The sequence below is a fragment of the Lithobates pipiens genome, unplaced genomic scaffold, assembly GCF_037356315.1.
Source record: "Lithobates pipiens isolate NorthernLeopardFrog02 unplaced genomic scaffold, aLitPip1_a1.2 Scaffold_19, whole genome shotgun sequence".
In the NCBI taxonomy this organism is placed as follows: Eukaryota; Metazoa; Chordata; class Amphibia; order Anura; family Ranidae; genus Lithobates; species Lithobates pipiens.
The window spans coordinates 387,117,213-387,137,203 of record NW_027507764.1 but is presented as its reverse complement, the minus strand read 5'-3'; positions in this window follow the sequence as shown (position 1 = coordinate 387,137,203).

Genomic DNA, 19,991 nt, shown 5'->3' with positions numbered 1-19,991 from the left:
TGGTGTGGGGGTACTCTGCAGAAAGGAGTAACCATGAAAGTCGGAAGGGGGATCTGAGAAGAGGAGGATCTGGGTTGCTCTGTGCAAAACAATTGCACATAGCAGGTAAGTATGACTTGTTTGTTATTTCAAAGATAAAAAAAATTGTTTTAGAATCACTTTAATGGTCAGATTCATGCATAAGTCCAATGATGACTAGGTGAATTGAAATTAAACCTTCCTAATCTTGTATTCACAGAAAACACAGCCATCTATAATACATCATACTGCACATTTTCATGAAAAATACACTTAAATAAATTTTAGTGCACAAAATAATATCCAATATTTCTGGTAAAATATAAAAGGTGGTGTTGTGTCAGGTAATTCATTACCAAACACCAAGATTTAAAATTGCACACTCCTGTGAAAAGGCAACAAACTAAGGTACCTGAAATTGTCCATAGGCCACACACACAAAAGCCTTTATAGGTTATCTGTTTAGAGTTAAATGTGAGCACTAGCTCTAGAATTATTGTTCTCACTATGAGGTCCACAGCGATACCTCACTGCGTGATGCAAATATTATTTTTTATATATTTTTTACACTGTTTTAAAATGTATTTTTCTCATTCAACTTTATTGCTATTACAAGAGGTGGACAACCCCCTGTTATAGCTTTGGGCAGTGACAGCCAGGTGTTATTTATGGAGAAATCAGGGGTCTGTTGGATCCTTGATCTCTCCTCTGCCCTGAAAGACAGCTGATTAGATAGAGGTCTGCTTTTACTGCACACAAACACCATATAATACACTATTTTTTTGCTAAAATATAAAAGATAATGATGCGTCAGGTAAATATATGCCAAACAATTAAAAATGTCAAATTCTGAATGCTTGTGAAATAGTGACAAAGTATGCTACCTAAAATTGTCCATAGGAAATGATTTAAAAGCCTTTACAGGTTATAAATTTAGAGTAAAAGGTGAGCTCTGGCATTTAAAATGATTGTTCTCACTCTGATGTTCACAGCGGTACCTCATTGAGTGATGCAATCACTGTTTACATATGCGTGCAAGACCTACATGCGCATTTGGGTGTGTGAACAGGGGACAGGGTGGTGCTGCACCCATAATCCGACTATAACCGTTTTGCATCCAGAATGTACAGTGTATATACGTATGCTGAATGGAAATTGGTTAACATAAAAACGCTAAATAAACCATTTGAAACTGGTAGAAAAAATAAATTATTTAACAAGGGTAGAAAAGGAATTCTTCTCCCCTTGAGGCCCCTTTCACACTGGGACGGTTTCAGGCACTACAGCGCTAAAAATAGCGCCTGTGTAGCACCTGAAAAAACTGGCTCCTTTCACTCCAGTGTGAAAGCTGGAGGGCTTTCACACTGGAGCGGTGCGCTAGCAGGACAGTGAAAAAAGTCCTGTTAGCTGCATCTTTGGAGCGGTGAAAGGAGCGGTGTATTCACTGCTCCTACCGATTTGAAATCAATGGGGCAGCGCGGCTGCACCACCGGCAAAGCGCCGGCAAAGCGCGCTGCAGCGGGGCTTTGCGGGCTCTTTTAACCCTTTTTCGGCCGCTAGCGGGGGTTAAAACCGCCCCGCTAGCAGCCGCAGACCGCCGCTAAAACGACGGTAAAGCGCCGCTAACAATAGGGCCAATTCTGACACTATGCTCCTACATGTAAAAATCGTCTTTTTGTGCTAGAAAATTACTTATAACCCCAAACACTATATATATATATATATATATATATATATATATATATATATATATATATATATATTAGCAGAGGCCCTATAGAATAAAATGATGGGTGTTGTAATTTTTTATGTCACACGATATTTGTGCAGCAGTTTTTCAAATGCATTTTTTTGGGGGAAATAAAATAATAATAATACATAAAAAAAAAAAATATTAACTCCAATTTGTTTGTATCATGTGAAATATGTAGTTACACTGAGTAAATAGATACCTATGTCACACTTTAAAATTGTATCTGCCTGTGGAATGGCAGCTAACTGTGGTGCTTAAAATTCTCCATAGGCAACGCCTTTACAGGTTACCAGTTTAGAGTTACATAGGAGGTCTGGTGCTAGAATTATTGCTCTCACACTGATGTTTTCGACAATGACAATACCTCACATGTGTGGAATGAGCACCCTTTACATATACATTCGCATTTGTGTGTAAGCACAGTGGGATGGGAGTGCTTCAATTTTTTTTTTAATTATTATTATTTATTTTATACAAATATTTTAATATTTTTACACTTAGCGCTCGGGAAAGGTGGCAGAGGGAGGGGGGACCCTCTTCTGACACCCACCGAAGTGATTGAGTGGCTATTTAGCCACTCAAATCTCTTCTGCCACAAAGAGAATCGCTGGTTGAAAAAACCCATACTGGAATGAGGCCTGTAGGTGCAGACATCATCCCGGTATAACTACTTCAACCCGAGGACTTCCATGGATGTCCTACAGGAAGGAAGTAGTTACATTTAGCTGTATATTTTAGGACATTACAATGTATCACCACCAAAAACAACTGCACAATCTATTCTCCTGTTCCTGACGATCGCAGTGATACCACATATGTGTGTGTGATTTGTTTTTTGTGCCCATAATAGAGCCAAGAATCAATAGAATGTATTGTAAGAACACATATATGGGGCACCCAGGTTTAAAGCCCACTTCCTGGATGCCTCATATATGTGTTATGTGGTCATGAAGGGGTTAATATGGTACAATTGTCATACCTGTTGGGTCACGTGGTGGTATTTCACGATTGTTGCGATGTGGACAGCGCGACATCTTGATGGTACTAGATGGTATCACAGATGAATGAAGGTTTACCTAAAAATAATTAATATTACTACTAATAATAATATACAACACAATAATAATAAAAGAAATGTAGAATAGTCGTCTATGGCGGTAATCGCTGGAGTCTGGCTTCAGAGATGCGTCTCAGTCGAGTGCCTCTTCACCATCTGCCTGTGAGGACCCCTAGAGGAGCCCTAAACATCTGCGCCTGTACAGAGATCATCTGCCAACACACTAGCTGCCCCGATCCTTTGCCTGAAATATACTGGCTAATACAACACAGTACCCAAATGAAATTGAGCTTATTCCATTGTTATTAAACAAATAAAGCATTATTATGGTATTTAATAAACACTGGGTTTGATCATTTCATAATATAAAGGAACTGTGACAGTTGCTCTGGTATCAGGCAGTGAGAAGGACAGACTGGGGATCCTTTGTGGGGTTCTGAGGGCTGTAGGGGAACCAGGAACTGGGTTATGAATGGAGTTTGGCTGAATGTTGATCCAGTCAGTACATATATCTGTGTTCTGTGTATGTAGTACTGTGTATGGGGTGGACCCGGGTCACTTCTGTCCACAGGCAGGCTTGGCTTTTATATTGTGTGGTGACTGAGCCCTTCCATGTCTGAGAGAGGGCTGAGTGTCACTGGTAACCATAGCAACGGTGTATACACTTCATCCCTATGTGTACTACATAACCCTGTGTGTGTATAGAGCCCCCTAAAACATACATACCTACCTGTATACTGTGTATAGAGCCCACAAATCTACCTTACTGTATATATAAACCCAGCTTCTGTATACCTACCTGTATACTGTGTGTGTAGAGCACCCACATCTACCTTACTGTATATATAAACCCAGCTTCTGTATACCTACTTGTATACTGTGTGTATAGAGCCCCCACATCTACCTTACTATATATATAAACCCAGCTTCTGTATACCTACCTGTATACTGTGTATAGAGCCCCCACATCTACCTTACTATATATATAAACCCAGCTTCTGTATACCTACCTGTATACTGTGTATAGAGCCCCCACATCTACCTTACTGTATATATAAACCCAGCTTCTGTATACCTACCTGTATACTGTGTGTATAGAGCACCCACATCTACCTTACTGTATATATAAACCCAGCTTCTGTATACCTACCTGTATACTGTGTGTACAGACCACCCACATCTACCTTACTGTATATATAAACCCAGCTTCTGTATACTGTGTGTATAGAGTACCCACATTTACCTTACTGTATATATAAACCTAGCCTCTGTATACTGTGTGTACAGACCACCCACATCTACCTTACTGTATATATAAACCCAGCTTCTGTATACTGTGTATATAGAGCACCCACATGCCTTCCTTCCTGTGTACTGTATATATAAAACCTACTCCTGTATACCTACCTGTAGGGTTGCCACCTGTCCGGGATTCAACCGGACAGTTCGGGTTTGGAACCATTCGTCCAGGTTTCAGACTGCCTGAAACCCGGACACATTATTCAGATTGGACTATGGCCTCCCAGCAAGGTTGCTGGCTGCAGTTGTCTAAGCTGAGAGTGTCTGTTACACTCTCTTTCCATTGCCCAAAGCCAGCACTAACAGTTCCCCCTACATACAGACAGGAGAGGAGAAAGGGCTTGATCTACTCCTTTTCCTCCCTCCCCTACCCCTCTGTGTCTGCCCACACTCCAATCCCCAGTGCTGTACCTCAGAAAAGGGAAGTGGGAGGCTGGAAATTTGAAGTCCAGCAGCCTCGGATACATCTGGATGAGAGGTGCTGACTGCCAAGGGGTGAGTGAGCTCACCATCCATCCCTGTCTGTGTCTGAAGTCTCCCCCTTCTATCTTCTGCCCCTGAGTGAGTACACTAAGGTAAATTGGGGTTCTCAGAGCACCCTTTATAACACAGTTCCCCTTTACACAAGAGGTCACAGTGTTCCCCTTACATCAGAGTCCTCACTGTGCATCATAGTACTCAGTGTTCCCCTTAAATCAGGGTTCGCAGAGCATCCCTTATGTTAGAGTCCCCATAGTTCTCCCTTACATCAGAGTCTACAGAGTCCCACCTTACAGTGTAAGGTAACTCTGCGAGTTCAGATGTAAAAAGGGAACTCTGCGGATTCAGATGCAAAAACTGAACTCTGTGGACTCTGATGTAAAGCGGGACTCTTGTGATTAAATGCATATGATTAGAAATGTTATTTAATTGCAAAATAAATGTATAATTTATACTATAAAAAAAGTGCACCGCTAAAAAAAGTGTGCCGCTAAAGTGTCCGGGTTTGACTTGAAGAAAAGGTGGCAACCCTAGGCCTAAGGCTGCTTTCACACTGATGCACTGGTTGACACACACCGTGGGTGCAGCACAGTGTACCTGTGGCTTTCCTGCAGGTTAGTTGCCATATACCGTATATACTCGAGTATAAGCCGAGATTTTCAGCCTCTTTTTTGAGGCTGAAAGTGCCCCCCTCGGCTTATACTCGAGTCATCGCTGTCTGCCCGCTCGATCAGCGTGTCGAGCAGACAGACAGCGGCCATTCTGATTCAAAAGCCGCGCCTCCGGCTCCCCCTTCGCCTGTGATAGGCGGAACACTGAATTTCCCAGCAGCCTGTGTTCCGCCTATCACGGACTTCGTATCATCCTCGTACTACGGACGAGGATGATACGACGTCTGTGATAGGCGGAACACAGGCTGCTGGGAAATTCAGTGTTCCGCCTATCACAGGCGAAGGCGGCGGCGCAGCTTTTGAATTTTACAATGGCCGCCGACGAACGAAGAGGGCACGGGACGGAGGCAAGGCACAGGACGGCACGGCACGGGACGGGACGGGACGGGACCGGAGGCAAGGCATGGCGGCGAGGCACGGCGGCGAGGCACGGAGGCAAGGAGGCTCGGCACGGGACGGAGGCTCGGGACAAAGGCTCAGGACACAGGTAGGCTGGACACACACACACACACACACACACACACACACACACACACACACACACACACACACACACACAGGGATGGATGGATGGATGGAGACACACACACACAGGGATGGATGGACGGACACACAGGGATGGACGGACACACAGGGATGGACGGACACACAGGGATGGACGGACACACACACAGGGATGGACAGGCATGTCTTACCCTCGGCTTATACACGAGTCAATAAGTTTGCCAGTTTTTTTGGGGGTAAATTGGGGGCCTCGGCTTATATTCGGGTCGGCCTATACTCGAGTATATACGGTAATTCTATTATATACTGCAGGTGTGATGGATGCATTCTGTGAAAGCGCACCAAGCCTGCAGGTAACAACAGAAGTCTATGGCTCAGTGCAGGCAACCCATAGCTGCACCTGTGGATCAGTTTGAAAGCAGCCCAGTGTAGAAAGCATACATGCCCATTGCTGTTTGATTTTATAAAAAAATGACCTCAATCCTCATGGCTGCTGCTGTCCCCAGGGCGGGTATGGCTGGCGGCTGCTGTTGTCCCCATGGCGGGTATGGCTGGAGGCTGCTGCTGTCCTCCAGGGCAGGTATGGCTGGCGGTGGCTGCTGCTGCTGTCCCCCTAGGGCGGGTATGGCTGGCGGTGGCTGCTGCTGCTGTCCCCCCAGGGCGGGTATGGCTAGCGGCAGCTGCTGCAGTCCCCCCCCAAGGCGGGTATGGCTGGCGGTAGCTGCTGCTGTCCCCCCCAGGGTGGGTATGGCTGGCGGTAGCTGCTGCTGTCCCCCCCAGGGTGGGTATGGCTGGCATTGCTGCTGTCCCCCAGAGCGGTTATGGCTGGCGGCTGCTGCTGCTGTCCCCCAGAATGGGTATCACTGGCGGTTGCTGCTGCTGTCTACCAGGGCAGGTATGGCTGGTGGCTGCTGCTGCTGTCCCCCCAGGGTGGGTATGGCTGGCGGCTGCTGCTGTCCCCCAGAGTGGGTATGGCTGGCGGCTGCTGCTGTCCCCCCAGGGCGGGTATGGTGGGCGGCTGCTGCTGCTGTCCCCCTGGGGGGTATGGCTGGCGGCTGCTGCTGTCCTCCAGGGCGGGTATGGCTGGCGGTGGCTGCTGCTGCTGTCCCCCCAGGGCATGTATGGCTGGCGGTGGCTGCTGCTGCTGTCCCCCCAGGGCGGGTATGGCTGGCGGCGGCTGCTGCTGTCCCCCCCAAGGCAGGTATGGCTGGTGGTGGCGTCTGCTGTTCCCCCAGGGCGGGTATGGCTGGCGGTTGCTGCTGTCTCTCAGAGCGGTTATGGCTGGAGGCTGCTGCTGCTGTCCCCCAGGGCGGGTATGGCTGGCGGCTGCTGCTGCTGTCCCCCCAGGGCGGGTATGGCTGGCGGCTGCTGCTGTCCCCCCAGGGTGGGTATGGCTGGCGGCTGCTGCTGTCCCCCCAGGGTGGGTATGGCTAGCGGCTGCTGCTGTCCCCCAGGGCGGGTATGGCTGGCGGCTGCTGCTGCTGTCCCCCCAGGGCGGGTATGGCTGGCGGCTGCTGCTGTCCCCCCAGGGTGGGTATGGCTGGCGGCTGCTGCTGTCCCCCCAGGGTGGGTATGGCTAGCGGCTGCTGCTGTCCTCCAGGGCGGGTATGGCTGCCGGTGGCTGCTGCTGTCCTCCAGGGCAGGTATGGCTGGTGGCTGCTGCTGTCCCCAGGGCAGGTATGGCTGGCGGTGGCTCCTGTCCCCAGGGCGGGTATGGCTGGTAGCGGCGGCTGCTGCTGTCCCCAGGGTGGGTATGGCTGCTGCTGGGGCCCATGGTGGCAAGTGACGGGACCCGCGATTGCAGTCACGGAGCCCCCGGTGGGGACGCGCGTGGCCGCCTGCAAACCGCCTCTTAACCACTTTCAGACCGGACCATTTTGCTGGTAAATGACCAGAGGTCTTTTTACAATTTGGCACTGCGCTGCTTTAACTGGTAATTGCGCGGTCATGCAATGTTGTACCCAAACAAAATTTGCGTCCTTTTCTTCCCACAAATAGAGCTTTCTTTTGATGGTATTTGATTGCCTCTGCGATTTTTATTTTTTGCGATATAAACGTAAAAAGACCGCAAATTTTGAAAAAAAATGATATTTTCTACTTTGTGTTATTAGAAAAATCCAATAAACTCAATTTTAGTCATACATTTAGGCCAAAATGTATTCAGCCACATGTCTTTGGTAAAAAAAAAAGTCAATAATTGTATATTTATTGGTTTGCGCAAAAGTTGTCACATCTACAAACTAAGGTACGTTTTCTGGAATTTACGCAGCTTTTAGTTTACGACTGCCTATCTCATTTCTTGAGGTGCTAAAATGGCAGGGCAGTACAAAACCCCCCCAAATGACCCCATTTTGGAAAGTAGACCCCCTAAGGAAATTGATAAGTGGCATGTTGAGCCCATTGAATATTTTATTTTTTTTGCCTCAAGCGATTGAATAATGACAAAAAAATATATATATATTTTTTTTTACACAAAGTTGTCACTAAATGATATATTGCTCACACATGCTATGGGCATATGTGAAATGACACCCCAAAATAAATTCTGCTGCTTCTCCTGAGTACGGGGATACCACATATGTGGGACTTTTTGGGAGCCTAGCCGCGTACGGGGCCCCGAAAACCAAGAACCGCCTTCAGGTTTTCTAAGGGCGTAAATATTTGACTTCACTCCTCACTACCTATTACCGTTTTGAAGGCCATAAAATGCCAAGATGGCACAAAACCCCCACAAATGACCCTATTTTAGAAAGTAGACACCCCAAGCTATTTGCTGAGAGGCATGTTGAATCCATGGAATATTTTATATTTTGCCACAAGTTGCGGGAAAATTAAAACTTTATTTTTTTTTTTTTTTTTTCACAAAGTTGTCACTAAATGATATATTGCTCACGCATGCCATGGGCATATGTGAAATGACACCCCAAAATAAATTCTGCTGCTTCTCCTGAGTACGGGGATACCACATATGTGGGACTTTTTGGGAGCCTAGCCGCGTACGGGGCCCCGAAAACCAAGCACCGCCTTCAGGCTTTCTAAGGGCGTTACAGTTTTGAAGGCCATAAAATGCCAAGATGGCACAAACCCCCCCCAAATGACCCCATTTTGGAAAGTAGACACCCCTAAATTTAGGGGTACACTAGTGAGACTAGGTAATAAATGGCGGGTGCCCTGAAACTACCTTAGAACTAAAGGGGGCTAACCCTAACTGCCCTAACAGTTATTACAGTCACAAATGACACCCGCCGGGTGATCAGGGGGTTTAACCTTTATTAGGTAATAAATGGAGGGTGCCCTGAAACTATAAAAAAATAACTAACCAACCAGTGTCACCTGTAACAGTTATATGGTGATCACTGGTGAAAGGGTTAACTAGGGGGCAATCAGGGGGCTTTATGCGGTAGTATATGGGGGTCCCTGGCGCTATAAAAAGCTGCGGCGAACCTAAATACCTACCTGCCTAACTAGCGTCACCTGTGACACTAATACAGCGATCAGAAAAACGATCGCTTATTAGGCTGGGTTCACACTGGAGCGATGCGGGAACGCCACGAATCCGCGGCGGGTTCCCGCATCGCATGCCTCCCGGCGGCAGTTCACACTGCCCTATGCGAACTGCTGGGAGTGTCAGTGAAATGTTAATGACACCCCCAGATCAGTTCGCATATCGCAGTGCGATCTGCAAACTCGGATCGCATGGTGTGAACACCCATGCGATCCGATTCTGCTGCGGGCCAAAAAAAGGGTCCCGTGCGAATTTGCGGCGGGTGCGGCGGGTGCGATGCGAATTCAGCCATACTATCTGTATGGCTGAACTCGAATCGCACAGAGATCGGATGTGATTTGCACTGCAGTGCGGTGCGAATCACATTCGTTCTCATAAACCACTGCAATGTGAACCCAGCCTTAGTGACACTGGCGACGGGGGGTGATCACGGGGTTAAACCTTTATTGGGGGGGTTAGGGGGGTACATTAGAACTAAAGGGGCTAACCCTAACTGCCCTAACAGTTATTACAGTCACAAATGACACCAATGCAAAAAAAAATGACATTGGTGTCACTGTGACTGGGGGGGCAGGGGTAATTGGGGGGGTGATCGGGGGGGTGTGAGTGTGCCTGGCATGTTCTACTGTGTAGTGTCGTGTTGGTGCAACTCACCGATCCTCTCTCCTCGGTGTCGGAACGAAAAATACCGACACGGAGGAGAGATTACATCACTTCCTCTCCTGTGTTTACATTACAGGAGAGGAAGTGATGTGACGAAGGATTTCTATTCGTCGGGAGCGATCGCGAGGGGGTGGCCATGAATGAATGGCCGCCCCCTCATCCCGGATCGCTCCCGAACGAATACCGACTGCCGCAGGCACCGGGCGGGGGCCAGATCGGGCCCCCGACCCGCGTGAAGGCAAGGACGAACATGTAAGCCCTTATGCCTGCCCGTGCCATTCTGTCGACGTACATCGTCGTGCAGCGGTCGGGAAGTGGTTAAAGGACAACGTAACCAATAAAAAAAAATATGAAAAAATCAAAAATTAGGCCAATATGTAAATATTTTACTATACCTTTTCATGTGACAACACTGAAGAAATGACACTTTGCTACAATGTAATGTCTGTCATCCAGAGTTGTCATCCTCCTCCTGAACCTTACTCCTCCCTCATCACTCCCCTATAATGAGCAGGCAGACAGGTTTGATCTCCTGTCCTACGGTTATCGAATAAAAGCAGCCGGCAACTCCATACCATCAAGCGTATTTATTTTCTATCCTTCAAAGTGAGTACAGTCAGCAGCAGACTAGTTTCGGTGATAAGCCGTGTTCACAGCACATCTCCTGTCCTACATGCTTCTTAGGCCCCTTTTACACATGCGGATGGTATGTCCGTATTTCATCCATCCGTTTGCGGATGAAATACGGACATCCATTCATCCCTATGGGATAGCGGGTGTCTGCGGATGAGCATCCGCAGACACCCGCTATTGTCCGCCTCCGCAAATGTCCGATTCTGCAGACGGAGGAAAATCCTATTTTTCTGTCCGTCTGCAGAGCGGATCGGATGAACACGGACACACGGTCCGTGCTCATCCGATCCCCATAGAGGAGAGCGGAGAGCTGACAGGGCGGTCCCTGCACAGTGTGCGGAGACCGCCCTGTCCGCAGCCGGCTGAGCGGGGACAACGGAGAGATCCCCGCTGAGCGAGCGGATCATCACGGGGCGGATCATTACTGATCCGCCCCGTGTGAAAGAGGCCTTACAAGTGATGAGTATGACAGCACTTTTCTAAATATATCAGTGGTGGCTTCCATATTTTTTCCTCATAATGTAGTAACTGATAGGGACACAGACAGCAATAAAAACCTGACAGGTGTTCTAAACCCTCCCCACTCAAAACTAAGAAAAAGTTTGGACATTGTTGATGGGAAAAATGAGCAACCTGTGGTGCAAGGAAAGAAAGTTGCAAAATCTCTGGCCTACTTTAGTTCACCTTTCCCAGAATCTGATGAAGCCAATGGTGTACTGTGATTAAAGCTGAATTATACCCCTTCTGTTGGTGTAGGCAACCTGGGGCTCTCCAGCTGTTGTGGAACTACATTTCCCATGAGGCATTGCAAGGCTGGCAGTTACAATTCCTGCCATAGGCATGATGGGACTTGTAGTTCTACAAGAGCTGCAGGGCCCCAGTTTGCCTACCCCTGATGTTGGCCATTTACGTAGGTCTTAGAGATGGCGCCTACCCTATCCTGCCTTAATGCTAGGATATTGCTAAGATAATTCCTGTGCATGCGTTGTTTGTACTCTCCTCAGACAGAGGAGCACTGAGCTCAGAGCTGCTGTGACCAGGAAGAGGGAGTACACATATGCACGGATTTGTAAGTGCAAGCAGTAATGCCAGGGATCACCCTAGCAACGTTCTAGCAACAAGGCACACAATAACAGGATTTTTAAAACAGCTTACCTGTAAAATCCTTTTCTTTGATGTACATCAGGGGACACAGAGCTATAGTACTTACTATGTGGGTTATAGGGCCGCTGATAGGTGATGGACACTGGCATGCCCTTAGGCAAGAAGTATACTCCCTATATAACCCCTCCAACTGCTGGGAGTCCTCAGTTTTGTAACACAGCAATACAAGTGTATACCAAGAAGGGAGGGACCGCTGTGTCCCCTGATGTACATCAAAGAAAAGGATTTCACAGGTAAGCTGTTTTAAAAATCCTGTTTCTTTTCTTACATCGGGGGACACAGAGCCATAGTACTTACTATGTGGAATGTCCCATAACAATGGCAAGTGAAGGGAGGGAGACACAACCAAAAAAATAAACAGGAGGCCAGAGGACTCATACTGCAGCCTGCAGTATACTATGCCCAAAGGCAATATCTTCATGACCTTTAATATTGATGTGATAAAATCTGATAAATGTATGAACCGAAGACCAAGTTGCGGCCTTACAGATCTGAGCCATAGAGGCCTGATGATGCACCACCCAAGAGGCACTAATTGCCCTGGATGAGTGTGCTCTAACATAAGAAGGAAGGAAGAATTTTCTTCTTTACGCTGAAACTTGAACAATCATTTGACTAATCCATTTGGAAAAATAGTGGATTTTGATGCTGCCTGTCCACTTTTTGGACCCTATGGCAGTACAAACAAAACATGTGTTTTGCGAACCCAAGCGGTCACCTTTAAATAGACTCTGATCGCTCTTACTACATCAAAGGAATGAGGTGCCTTCTCTTCCCTAGATTCAGGCTCTGGGAGAAAGAAGGAAGAATAATATCTTGGTTTAAATGAAAACCTGTTACCACCTTTGGTAGGAATTCAGGATGAGGACATAAAACCACCTCATTCTTATGCATGGTCAAATATGGCTCTATACAAGACAGAGCCGCTAGTTCCGATACTCTTCTAGCAGAAGAAATGGCAACCAGAAAGATTATCTCTTTCTTGTCAAAAAGAACCAAGGGAATTTCTCATAAAGGCTCAAACGGCTGATTCTGCAAAGTCGATAAGACCAATTTTAAATCCCAAGGATTTAGAGGTGCCTTGATAGGGGGATTAATCCATGTTACCCCCTGAATAAGCTACGCACCAAGAGTTGGAAGCAAAAGGCCATAGAAAAAACACTGACAAGGCCAGGATCTGGCTCTTGATAGAAGTCAAGGCCAGCTTCATTTCAGATCCCATATTCAGGAAATCAGGTATCCTGCCTATGACATACTTCCTGGGGTGCCAACCCCTGGATCCACACCAAGAAACATATGCCTTCCAGACTCTATAGTAAGTGATTCTGGAAGCCGGCTTCCTGGCATTAATCAAAGTAGACACTACCGAAGGAGATCACCCATGATCTTTTATAAAGTGGGATTCAACAGTCAAACCTGTTACATTTTTAGTCCGTCACGTATGATGAAATACCGGACCTTGTGCAAGAAGGTCTGGCTATAATGGTAGAGTCCGAAGGACTCCTACTGCCATCTTTATGATCTTGGTAAATCGAGATCTTCTGGAACCCACTGGGGCCGCCAGAATCACCTCCTTTCGTTCCTGCTTAATCCTGCGGTGAAGGAGCAGAAGTAGTACAACTGGAGGAAATGCATAGATCAGCGAAAACTGATCCTATAGGAAGACTAATGTGTCTGTTCTGCCTGCTAGCGGTTCCGTTGTTCTCGACACAAAGTTGTTGACTTTGTTGTTGAATCTGGACAAGAATAGGTCCATTTCCGGAATACCCCATCTCTGATATATCGCTAGGAAGATGTCGGGGTGAAGAGATCATTCTCCCGGAAATAATTGTTGGCGACTCAAGTAGTCCACCTGCCAATTCTCTATTCCTGAAATTAAAATTGCAGATAGGCAAGGAATGTTGTGTTCTGCCCAAGCTAGAACATTATTCACCTCTTTTTGGGCTGCACGACCTCTCGTGCCCCCCTGGTGATTGATGTAATCCACAGCCGTGGCCTTGTCAGACTGAATCCTGACAGCACAGTCCCGTAGTTTGACCGCCCCAGATTCTAGGACCAGATGTACTGCCCGAATCTTTCAAAAAGTTAATAGGCAAGGTCCGCTAACCTGAACCCTCTCCCCTGGACAGAATCTTCTTCCAGGGCTGCTCCCCAGCCTAGAAGGCTGGCATCTATTGTTTTGCTGGATAACAACCATCAATTCAGGCTCTAACTTACGTCGGGAGCCAAGCGTATTGGAAACAAACAAGGCCTGAATCTTTTTATTCCAGACCGACAGGATGGTGTTTTGAAGAAGTTTTTGAGTAAAAACTGTATATAAGGGATGGCCTGTAAGGAGGCCACCATTTCCCCTAACAATCTCCCGTGGTGCTGTGGCTAAACCAAATGGCAGGGCCACAACTGAAATGATAATTTTATATTTCAAAACGCAGAAATTTCTGGTGAGCGGGAAAATTTGCCACATGGAGATATGCATTTTTTATATCGATTAAAGCCAAAAAAAACTCCCCTCCTTGCAGGATGGACACAATCGATTGGATTATGAAAGGATCGGATGATTAAGTGCTGATTCAGATCTTCGAGATCTAGAATGGGTCTTACCTCTCTGTTTGGTTCTGGAACCGTAAAAGGTTTGAGCCAAACCCTGTGCCCTTTTCCACTAAGGGAACCCCTGATATCACCGACTGGGATAATAGCTGATCCAGAGGCCAGAAAGAGAGACTTATTTTTCTCTGGATCCTTGGGAACACTTTCCCTTAGAAAAAACGAGGAGACAGAAACTCTCGGAACTCTAGTCGTAACCTAGAGAAAAAAACTGCAGAAATCCATCTGTCTTGACATTGTTCCTGCCAGATCTTGAGAATTGCAGGACCTTTCCCCTCACCCGAACGAGTGGGGATGCCCCTTCATGAGAAGGCTTTAGCATTCTGCTTTGTGGGCTTTCTGCCCCAAGATCTCTTCTGACCCTGGTGATGCCCTTGGGGACTTTCCCTTGGGCCTGATGGTTGAGGCCATCGAGACTGCCTAGAGGCAGATGCCCTTGGCATAGGAGAGGCAGCACGATTAAAGAAGAAATGTTTGAACCTCTTCTTTACTGGTAAAAGAGAGCTTTCCCCATTAGAGGTCCTTTGGATGTACTTATCCAGATCATCTCTAAATAGCCGTACCCCAAAAAAACTGGCTAAGAGCTTTTTACACGGTGCTTCAGCTGATCAATTTTTCAGCCACAGAAATCTGTGAGAATGCACTGGTCCAAGCATAAGCCATAAGGCTTAAATGATAGAGTCTTTCATAGCAGCTACTGTGAGACAGATACACCAGCCCATCGCCGGGCCTGCTGATCAGGCAGAATTTCAGGTATTTCCACAAACTTCCTTAACCACTTGCCGACCGCCTCACGCCGATGTACGTCGGCAGAATGGCACGGGCAGGCATAAGCACGTACATGTACGTGATTTGCCTCCCGCGGGTCGGGGGCCCGGTCGGGCCCCCGCCCGGTGCCTGCGGCGGTCGGTTTTCGTTCGGGAGCGATCCCGGACGAGGGGACGGCCATTCATTCATGGCCACCCCCTCGCGATCGCTCCCGACGAATGGAAATCCCCGGTGACATCACTTCCTCTCCTGTAATGTAAACACAGGAGAGGAAGTGATGTATTCTCTCCTCCGTGTCGGTATTTTTCGTTCCGACACGGAGGAGAGCGGATCAGTGAGTTGCACCAACACATCCCACACACAGTAGAACATGCCAGGCACACTCACACCCCCCCTTTACCCCCCGATCACCCCCCCAATTACCCCTGCCCCCCCAGTCACAGTGACACCAATGTCATTTTTTTTTTTTTTTTTTTTTTTTTGCATTGGTGTCATTTGTGACTGTAATAACTGTTAGGGCAGTTAGGGTTAGCCCCCTTTAGTTCTAATGTACCCCCCTAACCCCCCCAATAAAGGTTTAACCCCGTGATCACCCCCCGTCGCCAGTGTCACTAAGGCTGGGTTCACATTGCAGCGGTTTATGAGAACGAATGTGATTCGCACCGCACTGCAGTGCAAATCACATCCGATCTCTGTGCGATTCGAGTTCAGCCATTCGCCGCACCCGCCGCACCCGCCACACCCGCCGCACCCGCCGCAAATTCGCACGGGACCCTTTTTTTGGCCCGCAGCAGAATCGGATCGCATGGGTGTTCACACCATGCGATCCGAGTTTGCAGATCGCACTGCGATATGCGAACTGATCTGGGGGTGTCAGTAACATTTCACTGACACTCCCAGCAGTTCGCATAGGGCAGTGTGAACTGCCGCCGGGAGGCATGCGATGCGGGAACCCGCCGCGGATTCGCGGCGTTTCCGCATCGCTCCAGTGTGAACCCAGCCTAATAAGCGATCATTTTTCTGATCGCCGTATTAGTGTCACAGGTGACGCTAGTTAGGCAGGTAGGTATTTAGGTTCGCCGCAGCTTTTTATAGCGCTAGGGACCCCCATATACTACCGCATAAAGCCCCCTGATTGCCCCCTAGTTAACCCTTTCACCAGTGATCACCATATAACTGTTACAGGTGACGCTGGTTGGTTAGTTATTTTTTTATAGTTTCAGGGCACCCGCCATTTATTACCTAATAAAGGTTTAACCCCCTGATCACCCGGCAGGTGTCATTTGTGACTAATAACTGTTAGGGCAGTTAGGGTTAGCCCCCTTTAGTTCTAAGGTACCCCCCTAACCCCCCCAATAAAGGTTTAACCCCGTGATCACCCCCCGTCGCCAGTGTCACTAAGGCTGGGTTCACATTGCAGCGGTTTATGAGAACGGATGTGATTCGCACCGCACTGCAGTGCAAATCACATCCGATCTCTGTGCGATTCGAGTTCAGCTATACAGATAGTATGGCTGAATTCGTGTCGCACCCGCCGCACCCGCCGCAAACTCGCACGGGACCCTTTTTTTGGTCCGCAGCAGAATCGGATCGCATGGGTGTTCACACCATGCGATCCAAGTTTGCAGATCGCACTGCGATATGCGAACTGATCTGGGGGTGTCATTAACATTTCACTGACACTCCCAGCAGTTCGCATAGGGCAGTGTGAACTGCCGCCGGGAGGCATGCGATGCGGGAACCCGCCGCGCATTCGTGGCGTTCCCGCATCGCTCCAGTGTGAACCCAGCCTAATAAGCGATCGTTTTTCTGATCGCTGTATTAGTGTCACAGGTGACGCTAGTTAGGCAGGTAGGTATTTAGGTTCGCCGCAGCTTTTTATAGCGCCAGGGACCCCCATATACTACCGCATAAAGCCCCCTGATTGCCCCCTAGTTAACCCTTTCACCAGTGATCACCATATAACTGTTACAGGTGACGCTGGTTGGTTAGTTATTTTTTTATAGTTTCAGGGCACCCGCCATTTATTACCTAGTCTCACTAGTGTACCCCTAAATTTAGGGGTGTCTACTTTCTAAAATGGGGTCATTTGGGGGGGGGTTTGTGCCATCTTGGCATTTTATGGCCTTCAAAACTGTAACGCCCTTAGAAAGCCTGAAGGCGGTGCTTGGTTTTTGGGGCCCCGTACGCGGCTAGGCTCCCAAAAAGTCCCACATATGTGGTATCCCCGTACTCAGGAGAAGCAGCAGAATTTATTTTGGGGTGTCATTTCACATATGCCCATGGCATGCGTGAGCAATATATCATTTAGTGACAACTTTGTGAAAAAAAAAAAAAGTTTGTAATTTTCCCGCAACTTGTGGCAAAATATAAAATATTCCATGGACTCAACATGCCTCTCAGCAAATAGCTTGGGGTGTCTACTTTCTAAAATGGGGTCATTTGTGGGGGTTTTGTGCCATCTTGGCATTTTATGGCCTTCAAAACTGTAATAGGTAGTGAGAAGTGAACTCAAAAAATTACGCCCTTAGAAAGCCTGAAGGCGGTGCTTGGTTTTCGGGGCCCCGTACGCGGCTAGGCTCCCAAAAAGTCCCACATATGTGGTATCCCCGTACTCAGGAGAAGCAGCAGAATTTATTTTGGGGTGTCATTTCACATATGCCCATGGCATGCATGAGCAATATATCATTTAGTGACAACTTTGTGAAAAAAAAAAAAAAAAAAAAAAAGTTTGTAATTTTCCCGCAACTTGTGGCAAAATATAAAATATTCCATGGACTCAACATGCCTCTCAGCAAATAGCTTGGGGTGTCTACTTTCTAAAATGGGGTCATTTGTGGGGGTTTTGTGCCATCTTGGCATTTTATGGCCTTCAAAACTGTAATAGGTAGTGAGGCGTGAAATCAAAAATTTACGCCCTTAGAAAGCCTGAAGGCGGTGCTTGGTTTTCGGGGCCCTGTACGCGGCTAGGCTCCCAAAAAGTCCCACATATGTGGTATCCCCGTACTCAGGAGAAGCAGCAGAATTTATTTTGGGGTGTCATTTCACATACGCCCATAGCATGTGTGAGCAATATATCATTTAGTGACAACTTTGTGTAAAAAAAAAAAAAAAATTTTTTTTTTGTCATTATTCAATCGCTTGAGGCAAAAAAATAAAATATTCAATGGGCTCAACATGCCTCTTATCAATTTCCTTAGGGGGTCTACTTTCCAAAATGGGGTCATTTGGGGGGGTTTTGTACTGCCCTGTCATTTTAGCACCTCAAGAAATGAGATAGGCAGTCGTAAACTAAAAGCTGCGTAAATTCCAGAAAACGTACCTTAGTTTGTAGATGTGACAACTTTTGCGCAAACCAATAAATATACAATTATTGACTTTTTTTTTACCAAAGACATGTGGCTGAATACATTTTGGCCTAAATGTATGACTAAAATTGAGTTTATTGGATTTTTCTAATAACAAAAAGTAGAAAATATCATTTTTTTTCAAAATTTGCGGTCTTTTTACGTTTATATCGCAAAAAATAAAAATCGCAGAGGCAATCAAATACCATCAAAAGAAAGCTCTATTTGTGGGAAGAAAAGGACGCAAATTTTGTTTGGGTACAACATTGCATGACCGCGCAATTACCAGTTAAAGCAGCGCAGTGCCAAAGTGTAAAAAGACCTCTGGTCATTTACCAGCAAAATGGTCCGGTCTGAAAGTGGTTAATCGACTGAAATACACCAATTGCAGCAAGAACTGGCTGCGCTACTGAACTTGCAAAAGACTTATTGTCTTTAAAAAGAAGTTCCAACTTTTTATCTGTTGGATCTTTTAACATTAGTGCATTATCCACCGAACATGTGAGACTCTGCTCACTAAGGCGATTGCAGCATCAATTGCTGGAACCCCACATTTTCTTCATAAAAATCCTCTTTCATAGATAAAGTGTGAAGAATTTCTTGGGAGGATAATATTGTTTATCCGGATGTTCCCATTCAGAATACATAAGCTTTTTTAGCCATGCATGAATAGGAAAAAACATCCCCAGATGGGGGAGGTTCTAATGAACCCAATTAGAGGTAGGTTCCTCAAGAGCCTGTGCTGCAGGCAGCAAAAAAAGGTTGAGTAAGGGAGTATACAAGCAACCTACCTTGTGATGCCACTCCTTCCATATTAGGATTCTCAGAAGAGGATAAATAAGTATCTTCCAAATATTTGGGAAGATGTACCTGATCCCCAGCCTCCTGCACCTCAATAAGAGGGTCCTGAGAACTAGATGCGAATCTGCTATGTTTAGCCCCACTATGGAGAGACATCATAGCATTCATCTTCTTTCCAATTTACAAATGGTAGAAGAAAAAACCTTTTGTATGATATATACAGGTACTGAAGTGTTATATGTAACAACAATTTGCCATGACGGCTCAATCTGACTAGCCATATCCCTCTCAGAGGAAGATGACATTCTTTTGGAAATGGATTCAGTTTATAGTGAAAAAAACATTGACCCCTTTAGAGAAGTTCCTGGTCCCATTACCATTCATAGCCTGAAGCATAAAGCAGAGGCACTATGCAAAAGAATGTACATTGCTGGGCTATAGTTCAGCGCCATTAGCTAGCCTGGTAAAGTATAATGTGTCAAAGGGAAAAAGCCTGTGTCACTAACCTGAACAAGCCATCCTCCTGCTTTGTCCTTCCACAGCCAGCAGCAGCTTTCACACATACAGCGCTGAAATCAACTTTCTACATGTATGGCCGGCGTCTGACGTCGTTAGCCATGCCCCCCCGCACAAATTATGCCCCCCTTTCCTTTCAAAGGAAAGTGCTTTCCCGTGCGAGCAGCGTCCTGTGGAACATGCAGGTATGGCGGGGGGGGTAAATCCT